At 41.6% G+C, this 6,162-nt stretch overlaps 1 protein-coding gene across 1 annotated transcript in view; it reads left to right on the top strand.

Annotated features, from left to right (window-relative positions):
- ppp1r42 (protein phosphatase 1, regulatory subunit 42) overlaps positions 1–6,162 on the top strand; it is a 55,151-nt gene that overhangs the window by 18,328 nt on the left and 30,661 nt on the right. The gene's annotated exons all lie outside the window — the stretch shown is intronic.

The following is a 6,162-nucleotide window of genomic DNA, read 5'->3' as shown; positions in this document are numbered from 1 at the left end:
CCTATAAGGAAACACGCGGCGTGTCGCCTCTGATAAGAGGGGACAGGTGTGTATTGCCCCCCCCCCCATTCTCACCCCCCGCTTCTGATGCAAGGCACCCAGCACACAGACGATTAGCCTGCTGCAGGCCAAGCATAACACAGCTATCACATATGCTGGGGTGAGCCATGAAATGGAGTGAGGAAATATAATTTCAAAAAATGGGAAAAGAACATGGTGGATGACACTTTGGAAGGGAACATTACAGGTATTTTGATATTCGGGCACACAGATACTCCCATACACATGTATGTGTTTGTTTGTGCATGTGTGTGTTTGTCTGTGTGTGTGTGTCTGTGTGTGGTATGTGTTTTCTCATGCTTGTCTACACACACATGCTTGAAGACCAGATCGTACGATGCATTTTCAGCATTTTCCCAAGATTAGATTTTCACTGTGTTATTCATGCAGCTCAGAGCCCAGATTAAGAGAACCTCTTGGGGGGGGGGGGGCATAAGGGTTGTGTCACGAACACCCAGTGCCCATACAGCTAGCAGATAGCGGATAACCGCCTCACAGCTGAAGACAGCTCAACTGACCTTTCTCTAATTTGCACTCAGATCCAGTTACCTGGAGTTTGCCAGCGCAAGCTGGGCTGAACTTGCAATGCAACAACCATGCAACTAAATTAACTTAAACTTATAGTTAAGGCGGAAGATGTGGATGTAAATATAAAGATATAGAAAGAACTGCCTGTACTTTACGCTATTAAGCAAATTATCTCAGCCTGGAAGCCTTAAGGTTCAATAACAATATCTCTTTTAAAGGTCTTCACCTGTCAAGATGAAGATCTCTAAAAACACTGGACACTAGGTGGATACAGACACTGGGGGCTACTGGATGTTGTTTCTACAAAGCATGGAATCAGGTTGAATATCAGGTCTCTGGAGCCTGACTTAAATATACTGCTTCCTCTGGTTACAGCTCAGATCGTCACTTAGCAACACATGAGTGTTTTCATTGGACAGCAGCCTTGCATCTCATTGGGTACATTCCCTTAACTCCTACTTGGGTGAGCCAATGGTCACAAGGACAAAGGTTCCACATGATCACTAACCAGTCTATTGTTGTCTTTTAATTGATATGGTCTTGGATCTTTTCCTCCTCTGTACCAAAGTTTTGGGTTTGACAGCACAAAGAAAAGCTTAAGAACAGATTTTCATTACTTGTGGGGATGTAGCATCCTAGAGAGTTAGCTGGTATGCCTGCTAATTTGTTTAAACCTATTCAACCCTAATATTTGCTCATGAAAAGCTCCTTTTGTGAGAACTGCACTTACACAGGTTATTTTTGAGAAGAGTCAGGGAATAATTTTTGGATTTTCCATCCACCCATCCCTGTACACAGGACAAAAGGTTCCACTCAGAATATTCCATTTTTCTGGAATGACTAAAAACCTGTTGTGCAACGTTATAAGCCACTATATCAGCCAAACGTATTACTTATACAACTAAATATATAACCTGACCATACAAATCATTAGTTCCTGAGCAGCAAAGGAGAAATTAGAATTTTGATTTATGTATATATATGTATATATAATGTAGTGTAGTGTAGTGTAGCATAGTATAATATAGTGTAGTATATTGTAATGTATATATAATATAGTGTACTGTAGTGTGGCATAGTATAGTACAGTATAGCCTATAAATGAGAATAAGATTTGAAAAAGCAAGCCAATAAACTTGCAAATGTAGCCACATGTATCTGTAACATTTGCTGATTAAAAAAAAAAAAAACATTTTAGGCAGGAACGTCAAAAGCAGACTCCTACAGACAATATAGATGAAATACACAGCTTTTCAGATCAGTCATGCATCGCCAGACTTCTCAAGCAGTTGCCAAAATCATCCACAAAGGGGCGCCCCATCACCACACATAGATCAACATTAACGTCCAGCGTGACACATGCCTAAGTCTCATAACCCCGGATTTGTTACATTCTAGGAATGCCATTTACATCGTTGCGATTTTGACCCTATAAACACCTGCCTATACCAATATACTTACACTATATTTTAAAACGTGTGCTTGTGTTTTGACACGGCCATTTTTGAATAGCTATTATATATTGTTTATTTTATATCTTTTACAGTGATTTTCGGTCAAATGAATGTTAAGAAAATATTACAACACCCTGGAGTGTCTGACAAAGCCAACAGCTTTTGTCTAGAAAACTGCACCGCACTGCAGTGTGCCTGGAAAGGGATCTTACACTATAAATATCAGTTTTTTCCCCCTCTTTTAGTATTTCAAGATACTTCACCCAATCACCATAATGAGTCTGGCAGCTCAAAAATCAAACACTGCGACCCGCTGAGAGTTTTTCTCGTTAGGCAGGGGAGGGGAGAAGCCATCAGCTGTATGGTACCTGCTTAAAATCACCTTCCAGCTCGGTGCGCTTCAGCTCCCAGAAACTCCGCATAGTCTCCACCCTCTCCGGCGGCCGGAAGAAGTCCAGTTTCCCTGCGCAAAGGCGACCAGACCGGCTTCGTATGGCGCTGAACCCCGACACCTTGACGGATGACATACTGGACGGAGCAGCCCATTCTGATGATAGGACACGCCGGGGATCTCCTGAAAAATCCGGCTGGGTCGAAGTTACCGCTGGTGTTTTGTGTACACTGAAATAAACGAAAACAATACGCCTGTTAGAGGTTTTGTAACTAATGCTGCTCGAGAGTGTGAGCAACATTTGTGATCACAATCTACTACAAAGTAGCAAAATATAAAATCAAGCAAAATCTTGTGACATATAATGGTAGATTTTTGATATTCAAGGATGTCATACGTGATCTATGTAATTAAGCTTCAGCTGAATGGGATCAGTAACATCTGGATACATGATATGCACTTTGCCGTTCTTTGGTGTAATATTTTAGCATCGTTGAATAAAGTATATCACTTTATACTACTCAGCATGTTATGTAGGTACACGATTCGTAATTTCTGTTACGAATCATAGGGGAAAACTCGATTTGTGGTTTTTCTGGTTTCAAACGGTCTGTTACTAGGGTTGCCACCTGTCTCAGTTTCCCCGGGATTGTATTCTGAGCAACTGTACCGGAAAATTCATATTCTTTTACGGGACATTAATTGTTCCGATTTTATGCGAATATGTACATCTAATTTAGCGTTTCATACCTTCAAATAAAACCTCACTTGGTTTCCTTCTACTGCTATTCTATTCTTTCAGATCATATTTATATATCCAATCCTGTGTCCGTAAACAGTTAAAAACGGGTAAAACACAGCGACGATTGGCCAAGTCTATACTTCTATTTGATTGGTAGCAGAAATGCGAAGTTTACCTTATTACCTAGCAACTGCGCGGACTGTCAGTCTCCCTCGCGCATCCACATCTACATCAACGAAAAAGCGATTTACAACATACAACTGGGGGGGGGGGGGGGGGGCGAAAAGAGAAAACTTTTCTGAATGAATAAGGCAGAACTAAAGAGACTTGAGGGATGTTGCACAAAGCAAATCTGACCAGATAGCTTGTCAACTTACATTGACGCGAAATAGGAGGAGAGGTAAGCGACCTTCCTATTGGACAATCCTTATATTCAGCTTAAGTTTTCTATCGAGTTTTCTGGCGAATGGAAAAAGGCTGCTTAGTGGAATACGTAGAAGGGGACGGCCTGAGTGAGCAAACTGCGTCTGCGCCAAGTCAAATACGGGTAAGAGGCTATAGAGATCCCTGTCTCTATTAACATAGTGCATGACAAAAATGGTTTAATCATCACCCCCCAACCCCCACCCAAAAAAGTGTCCCGGTTTTTCAAAAATCAAACGTGTTAACCCTATCTGTGACAAACTTTATTATAAAATGCGGCATACTAAATTCTATCCAGTTTCATTTTATTGTGGACATTGTCTGAAAATAACCAGATATTAGATGAGCATAAATTCTTGCTCCTCAAACACAAAGTGTATTTCTGATTTTAGGGTTAAAGTTCACACCCGTACAACTTGCACCTGTTTTTGGACTCACTTTAGTTTTAGCTCAATGACATAAGCTAACTGCATGCTGCTTATTTCTAAGCCATCTAAGCCATTTCAAAAGTCCATCATGGCTTTTATGAATTAATACAATGGATATTAAACAAAATAATAAAACGGCAATGAAACTAAAGGCGCCCAGAAATATGCAGTCTCTGAAAAAAAGGTAAACATTTGTACCTTTGCTTCTCACTGGGACTGTACCCTTGTAACTGTACTTTTACGGTACAAAAATGGACTCTGAGGAACATCCCAAAGGTACAAACAGCATTAATGTACCAGCAATGTTCCTCAGAGTCCATATCTGTACCTTAAAAGGTACAATTACCTACAGATAGGGGTACAATTGGCAAACCCTTGAGGGTACAGTAAGAAGCAAAGGTACACAAAAACACTGTACACTGGCAAAGGAGATGCTGCCATGCTAGTGCCCGGTGTTATGCTGAGTTTTGTGTGCCTACTGAGAACTGCATGCAACTCACAAAGTACTGTTTTTCTGTTGGATAAACTAGAATTTAGAATTTAGTGATTAGTCGTCATTGTTGACCTATCACAACACACAATTTTTTTGATTTTTTGCAACACAACAACAAAACATGTCCTCTGCATTTAACCCATATGTGACATAGCAGGGGGTAGCAAATTCAGCGCCCGGGGAGCAGTGCTTGGGGGTGGCACCTTGCTCAGGGTACCTACTGATTATAGCTGTCAAGTAATGCATCCCCTGTGCTTCAGAAAAACAGAATTCTCTTTAAAAGAAATGTTAATGGGGGATGTCTTGCAGAACTGATGATAGCTAAGCCAAAAGAGCCCCAAATATGTGCTGGTGGCCCCATTTCATCCTAAGGCTTAAGAAAAACAATAATAAGAATAATTCCGGGGATGCATTATTCAGCAGACCTGATTTTATAGCTGCCAAAATCTGTATCCACCTTTTTTCAGCCAGGATGACTGTAGCATATCTGGAATTTACACTGAAAAGCCAAAACTCCCTAAAATACATATAACACCACTCCATTGTAAAGTGTTTAAGTACAGTTAAGGTGTTTAAAAAGACAATTAAATGGGGATGCATTAGTCAACAGGCTAGATTGTAAAGCTGCCAAGATTTGCATCCCCCTTCTTTTCACAGGGTGCACAGGCAGGCAAAGCTAGGCATAACACCAACCCATTCGTGCTGGATGTCAGACGTGCTGGTTCTGGATTAGAGGTGTCGGCAGGAGAACAACTGTAAGGGTTTTGGGTCATTTCCCTCTTTGCATCCTCATGACAGATAGTTTCTAAATAACAATCAGCATTGTCCATAGGATAGACTGTAAAGACCATCTCAACAGGGAGCTCCATAAGGCATGATGGCCATGGAAGACGCACATCCATTGATATGCTGAGCTTCCAGACGAACTGTTCATGTAGTTCTTTATATGGCCAACAAAAGGTGGAGATTAACAGGTCTGTTAAGAGCAAAAGTTGCAGAGATTGAACCATTTCAAGAATGGTGAGGTCTCACCATTACGGACACTAAAGTTATCAGTAGCGTATATTTATATCGGGTGGAGCGGAAGATGGGGAATTTCCCAAGATGCATTGCTGGCTCAAAACCTGCATGCAGATACTTGTCAGAGTACAAACAAAGTCACACATTCCTATTTCAGTCATATACATCCTAGATCAAATCAACACACTACTTAACAGCACCAAAAGCATCTAGGAAGGAGCCCGGGTTATGTGGGATGCCATTTTATGATTGGCGGTGGTGTGTCCAGGCTGTCCTTACATGAGGGTCCAGAGAACTCCAGCTGCTTGCTAAACATTATTTTTAGGAACTTAGAAGAGCTGGGGAGGTATGTTTATGTGTGCTTGTGGTCGACTTCGCGAGGGTTCTGGCGGGGTGTCAATGACAAACATTGTGGTTGCAATATTTGAATGACCCTGAACATGGTGTCTAGTGTAGCAGAATCCAGATGCTCGTTCCTGGCTTCTGCATCAAAACTCTGGACCGGTACTTCATGGGCCAGAACCAGCAGCTGGATGCATCTAGCATGACCCGCTTCCTGCATTCTTTCCTTCAACTCCGATTCCCTCCTTGTTACTCTACTCTTCTCGGCACGAGGCCCGCGA

The sequence above is a fragment of the Brienomyrus brachyistius genome, chromosome 1, assembly GCF_023856365.1.
Source record: "Brienomyrus brachyistius isolate T26 chromosome 1, BBRACH_0.4, whole genome shotgun sequence".
Classification (NCBI taxonomy): Eukaryota; Metazoa; Chordata; class Actinopteri; order Osteoglossiformes; family Mormyridae; genus Brienomyrus; species Brienomyrus brachyistius.
Note: the sequence above shows the minus strand (reverse complement) of the source record. Positions and strands in the feature narration are given on the sequence as shown.